Genomic DNA, 8,204 nt, shown 5'->3' with positions numbered 1-8,204 from the left:
AAAACACAGTACTGTTTTTTTTTATTAAAAACACTTAGAACACCAGGAATAGAAGGAAACTTCCTCAACATGATAAAGAGCATATATGAAAAGCCCACAGCGAACATCCTACTTAGTGGTGAAAGACTGAAAGCTTTTCCTCTAAGACCAGGAACAAGACAAAGATGCCCACGGTAACCAGTTATTTAACATTGCACTGGAAATTTTTGCCAGAGCAATTAGGCAAGAAGAAGATATAAAAATAATCCAAAATTGGAAAGGGTTGCAGATGATATGATCCTATAAACAGAAAATCCTGAAAAATGCACAATGAAGTTTCTAGTTAATAAATGAATTCAGCAAAGTGATGGGGTACAAACTTGGAATGTCCATCCATTTATTTAAGTCTTCTTTGGTTTCTTTCAGCAATGTTTTGTAGTCTTCTGAATACAAGTCCTTTATGTCTTTGGTTAAGTTTATTCCTAAATATTTGATTCTTTAAGTTGCTAATATAAACATAATTTTTTTCTGACTTCCTCCTTGCATTGCTCATCAGTCGTGTATAGAAACACTGATTTTTGCACATTAATTTTGTATCCCACCATTTGGCTGAACTTGTCTATTATTTCTAGTAGCTTTATTGTGGATTTTTTTTTTTTTTGGATTTTCTAGCTATAGAATCATATCATCAGTGAATAACAAAAGTTTACTTTTCTTTTCCTGTTTGGGTATATTTCATTTCTTTGTCTTGCCTAGTTGCTCTAGCTAGAACTCCTAGCACAATATTGAATAAGAGTGGTGACAGTGGGCATTCTTGTCTTGTTCCCAATCTCATCAGGAAATTTTGAGTCACCATTTAATACAATGCTAGCTGTGGGTTTTCATGTATGTGCTTTACAATGTTGAGAAAGCTTCCTTCTGTTCCTATCTTTTAGGGTGTTTTTTTAATCAAGGAAGGATGCCATATTTTGTCAAATGCCATTTGAGTGTTTTGTGATGAGGATCATGTGATTTTTCTTCTTCAATTTATTAATGTGGTTTATTACAGTAATTGATTTTCTTGTGTTGAACCACTTTCATCAGGGATAAAGCCCACTTGTCCATGGTGTATAATTCTTTTACTGTGTTTTTGGATTCAGTTTGCCTATATTCATTAGATAATTGGTTTTTTACTTTTCTTTTTTCATAGTTATGTTTATCTGGGTTTTTTTTTCCTTCTTTATTTTTTTTTAACATTACATTTAAAAAAATGAGGTCCCTTATACCCCCACTCACCCCCCTCACCCCACTCCTCCCACATCAACAACCTCTTTCATTATCGTGGCACATTCATTGCATTTGGTGAATACATTTTGGAGCCCTGCTGCACCACATGGAGAGTGGTTTACACTGTAGTCTATAGTCTCCCCCAGTCCACCCAGTGAGCCATGACAGGACATACAACGTCCACCATTTGTCCTTGCAGTACCACCCAGGACAACTCCAAGTCCTGAAAATGCCCCCACATCATATCTCTTCTTCCCTCTCCCTACCATCAGCAGCTACCGTGGCCACTTTCTCCACATCAATGCTACAATTTCTTCCATTACTAATCATAATAGTTCCACAGTAGAATACCAGTAAGTCCACTCTAATCCATACTCTATTTCTCCATCCTGTGGACCCTGGGATGGTTATGTCCACTCCCCCTCTATATCAAGAGGGGGCTTAGATTCCACATGGATGATGGATGCAATTCTCCTGCTTGCAGTTGTAGGCACGCTTGGCTCCCTGGTGTGCTGGTTGACCTTCTTCACCTCCATGTGATGTTGGCTTCATAGAATGAGTTTGGTAGTGTTTCTTCTTGTTCAGGTTTTTTTTTTCCAAGTACAATTTTTTAATAAAGATAGTTACAAAAGATGGAAAAATCAGCTCAGAAAGGCCAATTACTTCTTTAATAGATCAGTTTTTTGGACATAGTAACTCACATCAATTTTAAATATTTTCACATATACCATGGTTAGAGAAAAGAAATTTTGCTTCATAATTAGAAAAACTCACAATAAAACTTGCCAAGAAAAACAAAAACAAAAAAGCCATTTTGAAAATAAATACAGTCCATGCCAAAGTAGTATAAAATGAAGTCAGAAGTCTCCTTCAAAAAGAAAACATTTTTCTTCCCAATATTTCCTCACTGTTTATTGATTTCCTGAAATTGGTAAGCCTCTCAAGTTCAAGGATTGTTGAGCTGTTCTGCTTTGGCTCCTTTGGTATCTGTTTTTTCACCACTATTGTCCTTGGATTTATCTTCTTCCTTAACATCTGCTTTTTTGTCCTCTGTTTCTTTCTTGTCTTCTTCAATTCTAGCTTTCTTTGCTCCCTTCTTACGATCAGCCACATTTCTACGACCTCCTTCTCCTTCATATTCAGAATCGGAGAATTCTTCAACACAAGCTGTCCACTTGTCTGATGCTTGAATAGGAATTCTCTTGTCTGGATCTTTTCCATCTTCATCTCCACTGTCTTCATGAACAGCGTCTCCTGAAATAACTCGCATGTGGACACCAGATGCATGAGGTAACATGTGCAAATTTTCAAATAAGTTCTGTTTTATCTTTTCCATGTATTCTGGAGTATTCTGGTTTGTCATGTTTGATGGACTAATATGCAGTTTGAAGTCTGGTCCAAAATACTCAAAGTAATCATTATATGGCAACTCATTGGGACTCTCACAATCAAGGGCAACTGCAGTCTCATATGTCCAAAATCGAGCAACATTGCGGATTGTATATCCACCTCCCCCAGGCATCAGTAATGGTAAATTGAAAGTGTTTACAACTTCTACACATTTAGCATGACCTTTGACTGTTAGATTGAAGCAACCAAGTCTATCCCCAGATAATGAGCCTGCACCACACAGCAATACCACAGCACTGGGTTGATACGTCTCCATCACTTTTGAGATAATAGGCTTAAATATCTGCCAATACGACTCATCATCGATACATCTCTCATTGGGAAATTGACAGCATAGCACTTTCCTTTTCCTGCACCAATATCCCTCAAGTCTCCTGTGCCAGGAAAGTATCTCCATATTTATGGAATGATAGTCATCACACGATCTGTTGTATAAAAAGCTTCTTCTACATCGTCGCCATGATGGATATCGATGTCAATATATGAGACTCTCTGATGATACTTTAGTAATTCAAGGATAGCAAGCACAGTATCATTAACGTAACAGAATCCTGATGCTTCTGATTTCTTAGCATGATGTAATCCTCCAGCCCAGTTAACAGCGTATCAGTTTGTTATTGGTTTAACCTCACAGCCCCAGCAACTGAACCACCAGTTGAGAGCTGACAAAACTCAAAGAGTCCATCAAACACTGGACAATCTTCTGCAACATTAAATCTCTGCATCTGCTTACTATACTCAGACATGTTATCTGGTCTTACTGAACGTAGAAATTTGATGTACTCATCACTGTGATATTTTGTCATTTCTTCAGCTGTGGCTTTATGGAAAATTTCCATTTTTCTGTATAAGCCATAATTTAGCAGCAAGGTATGGGTCATGCGGATTCTATGAGGTTTCATGGGATGACCTGTCCATAATAATAATTTCCAATATCACCATCACAGTAATGGCAGACTTTCTTCCTGCCGCCTGCCTGGCTGTAGCCATGGGCTCCCGGGTCGCCCCGGGCTCCGGCTCCTCCTGCAGCCGCTGCGGTTCCGCGGGGAGAGGAGAGGGCTGGGCGGAGGCGGGTGGCAGCCCCCGAGGGAAGGCAGGTGGGAGAGAGGCGAGAAGGGGGGCGGGAGGGGTCGATAGGGCCCCGCTGGGGGCCGGGAGAGCGGAGCTGGGGGCGGCAGCAGCGCCAGCTCGCGACCCCTGCTCAGCTTGAGAAATACTGATATTGTATCATCTTGAATGACTGGTAGAATTCACCTCTGAAGCCACGTGGCCCTGGGCTTCTCTTCTTTTTTTGTAGGTTTTTGATAGTTCCTTCAGTGTCTTTACTCGGGACTGGTTTGTTGAGGTCTATTTCTTCTAGGGTCAGTGTGGGTTGTTTATGTGTTTCTAGGAATTTGTCCATCTCATCAATGTCTATTTTATTGGTGGACAGTTATTCATATTATCATCTTATGATCTCTCTTATTTCTGCAGGGTCAGTGGGATTGTCTCCATTTTCATTTCTGTTTTTATTTTTTGCATCTTCTCTCTTTTTTTTTCTTTGTTATTCTTAGCTAAGGATTTGTTAATTTTGTTGATCTTCTCAAAGAACCAAATTTTGGTTTTGTTGATTTTCTCTATTGGTTTTCTTTTTCCCAATTTCACTTATTTTTACTCTGATCTTTATTATTTATTTCCTTCAGCCTGATTTGTGATTAGTTTGCTGCTCTTTCTCTAGTTCCTCTAGTTGTGCAGTTAAGTTTTCAACTTTTTCTTCTTTTTTAATGTAAGCATTGAGAGCTAAAAAGAAATTCCCTCTCAGCACTGCCCTTGCTCTATCCAATGGGTTTTGATATGTTTTCATTCATGTCTATATATTTACTGATTTCTCTTGCAATTTCTTCTTTGACCCACTGATTATTTAAGTGTATACTGTTTGGTCTCCAGGTATTTGTGAATTTTCCATTTTTCCATCTGTTATTGATTTTCAGGCTTCATTCCATTATAATCAGGGAAAGTGCTTTGTATAATTTCAGTCTTCTAAGAAGTATTCAGACCTGTCTTGTGACCCAACATAGGATCTATCCTGGAGAAGGAGCCATCAGCTCTTGAAAAAATGCATACCCTGCTGTTGTGGGGTACAATGCTCTATAAATGTCTGTTAGGTTTGGTTCATTTGGCATATTATTCAAGACTTCTCCTTATTTATCCACTATCCAGATTTTCTATTCAGTGATGAGATGGATGTATTGAAGCCTCCAACTATTATTGTACAGACTTCTATTTTTCTATTCAGTTTTGCTAGTGTGTGCCTCATATATCTTATATATCTCATATATATCATATATCAGGTTAGGTGCATAAATATTTATTATAGTTATTTCTTCTTGATGAATTGTCTCTTTTATTAATACATAATGACCTTCTTTGTCTCTTATAACAGTTTTGCATTTAAAATATCTTTTGGCCAATATTAATATCACTACTCCAGAACTTTTTTGGTTACTATTTGCATAGACTATCTTTTACCAGCCTTTTACTTTCACCCTGATTGTGTCCTTACATCTGAGGTAAGCCTTTTGTAGAGAACATCTGAGTAGCTCTTTTTTTTTTTTAATCCAGTCTGTCCGTCTGTATTTAATTGGGGGATTCAAACCATTAATCTTCATTGTTATTACTATAAAGGCATTACTTACTTCAACCATTTTATCCTTCGGCTTTTTGTTGTCATATCTTACTATTGTCTGTCTTTTTCCCCTTTCAGTTACCCTTACTAATAATTTTCATTTCTACACTCTTCTCCAAGTCTCCCACACTTGTTTTTCCCTTTAGGTTGCAGCATTTCCTTTAGCATCTCTTGAAAAATCTGGTCTTTTGTTAACAAACTCTCAGGTAGGGTTGTCTGTGAAGACTTTAAACTCATCCACATTTTTGTAGGACAATTTTGCCAGATACAGAATTCTTGGCTGGCAGTTTTTCTCTTTCAGTACCTTAAACACATCATACCACTTTCTTCTTGCCCCCATGGTTTCTGATGAAGAATCAGCATGTAGTCTTATTAAAGTTCCCTTTTATGGGATGCATTGCTTTTCTCTTGCTGCTTTCAGAGTCCTTTTTTCAATCTCTGGTAATTGTCATTCTGAATTAAATGTCCCACAGTATGTCTATTTGAATTTATTCTGTTTGGGGTACATTGTCCTTCTTAAAAATTGATATTTATGTCCTTCATAAGGGTTTTCTGTCATTATTTCCTCAAATATTCTTTCTGTCTCTTTTCCATTCTCTTCTCCTTCTGGGACACTGATAACACATATGTTTGTGTGTTTCATGTTGTTGTTCAATTCCCAGAGAACCTGTTCCAGCTTTTCCATTCTTCCCCCTCCCCGCTCTTCTGTCTTCTCAAGTGTGGATGCTCAGTCCTCCAGTTCACTAATCCCATCTTCCTTTGGTTCAAAGCTGCTGCTATGAGCCTCTACTGTATGTTTACTCTCATCCGCTGTGACTTTCATTCCCATACGCTCAGTTACTTCCCTTTTCAGGCTTTCATGTTGTTCTCCATGCTCACCCAGTGTCGTCTTAATATTCTTTATCTCTTTAGTCATATTTTCCTTCAACTCCTTGAATGACTTAGGAGATTTGTGTAATTATCATTGATTACTTGTCTTAAATTCTGTGTTTCATCAAGATTATTGGCTTGTTCCTTTGGACTGTCTTTTCCTGTTTTGTTTTTTTTTTTGTTGTTGTTGTTGTTGTTTTAGCATGGCTTGTAATTTTTTTGCTGATATTTAGGAATATATTGAATATGTTGGTGAATTTACTCTGACAGTCAATATCTATCTCTTGCTTAGATGCTTTGTTTCATAGCTCTTCATTGATTTTTGATTCAGCTTATTTTAAGTCTTTAAAATTGCCCAGCTTAAGTTATCAAAATAGTGCCAGAGACTCACTGATGGGTCACATATCTGCTCCAAAGGTTTTGCAATGAGAGATTCCCAAAGCAGTGTTTTCTCCTTGCAGTTTCCCAGTCAATCAGCAGGTGGCTGTCATGAGCAAATTTTTCCATGTCAGTGTCTCTCAACCTTCACTTGCCCAGGATTCTGGTGTGGCCAAAGCTGAGATTCAAAACTCTGCTGGCCAAATTCCCTGAAGAGAAACTACCCACCTCCCTCTGCTGTACCTTCTCTCTTCCCAGGGATGAAACCTCTGTTCATCTTTCAGTTGACTGCAGTGAACCACGGGTTTCTACCCAGGCTTTTTGCCTTGATGGTAGGGGATGGGTGCTGTTCCCAGACATGTAACACAATTTTCATTTCAGTTTCTCCAATCTCTCTGTCCCTCACCCTCCTGGAGAATGTGAAGCGCTCTCCTGGTCTGTCCAAAGCAGCTCCCTCAGACATCTTTTTACCCTTTCTCCATTGTTTATGTGAGAGAGTTGAGCCCTGCCTACCTACTCTGACACCATCTTCCCCATGATTGTTCTTTAAACCCACAACTTACCGAATAAATGGAAAGAAAATCATAAGTAAAAAAAATTATATCAGATAAAAATTTGTATTTGCTAGAAATAATAAGTACAGAGATAAATATAAAAGGATAGTTTTATTTTAAATTTCAATCTTTCTTAATTTCTTAAAAGACAATAGAATGTTAAGTAAAATATTGTCATTCTCTTTCAGAGTTTAAACATGGGTAGGAGTAAAATAAAATATGAAAACAAAAGTATATAAAAATAAGAGCACAAAGAACAAAGAATGTAAATGAAATTATATGTTGTAAATTTCTTATATTTTATGTGAAAGAATACAAGATTAATCCTAGGAAGAGAGTGATAATAGTAAAAAAATGTTTGACTAATCCAAGAAGGCAGGAAAGGAGAAAAAGAACAAAAATCAAGAATGGGAAACAAAAAGTAAGATGGTAGACTTAAAAATACCACATTAATAATTACATTAAATGCAAATGCACTAAGGACTTCAATAAAAGACAGAGATTGTCAGATTAAATCTATGTGTTTTCTATATGAGATGCACTTTAATTAGACTCAAATAGATTTAAAGTAAAAAAAGTGGAAAAAATTATACATGCAAAATATAAACATTGAAAAGTTGGTGTAAGTACATTAATACTGGATAATGTGTATGTCAAGGCACAGATTATTGCCAGAAATGAAAAAAATATATCATGGTAACAGACTTAATTTATTAGGAAAATATAGCAATCATAGATGTACATATAACCAAATAAAAAACAGATCCTCAAGAAACATGAAGCTGAAACAGAAATGGAGAAATAGATAAAACCACAATTAAAATTGGAGACTTTAACATATTTCTCTCAAAAATTGATAAAAACCAGTAATTGAAGAAATCGGCAAGGATGTAGAAGATTTAATAACTCTATCAACCAACCTGAGCCACTGACATTTATCAAATCCCCAATAAATGCAGAATATCCATTCTTTTTAAGTGCACAGAGAGCATTCACAAAGTAGACCAGCTGGGCCTTAGAATAAGTCTTAATAAATTTCAAAAGACTGAAATCTTACAGAGAATATTTCTGGGATGGAATTA

General features: G+C 36.9%; 1 pseudogene; it reads right to left on the bottom strand.

Moving 5' to 3' along the window:
* Window positions 1–1,983: 1,983 nt before the first annotated feature.
* LOC101431954 (histone deacetylase 2 pseudogene) lies at window positions 1,984–4,057 on the bottom strand (annotated as a pseudogene).
* Between the last annotated feature and the right edge of the window lie 4,147 nt (window positions 4,058–8,204).

Source organism: Dasypus novemcinctus, chromosome 4 (assembly GCF_030445035.2).
Source record: "Dasypus novemcinctus isolate mDasNov1 chromosome 4, mDasNov1.1.hap2, whole genome shotgun sequence".
NCBI classification, from domain to species: domain Eukaryota; kingdom Metazoa; phylum Chordata; class Mammalia; order Cingulata; family Dasypodidae; genus Dasypus; species Dasypus novemcinctus.
This window is presented reverse-complemented; position numbering and strand designations above follow the sequence as displayed.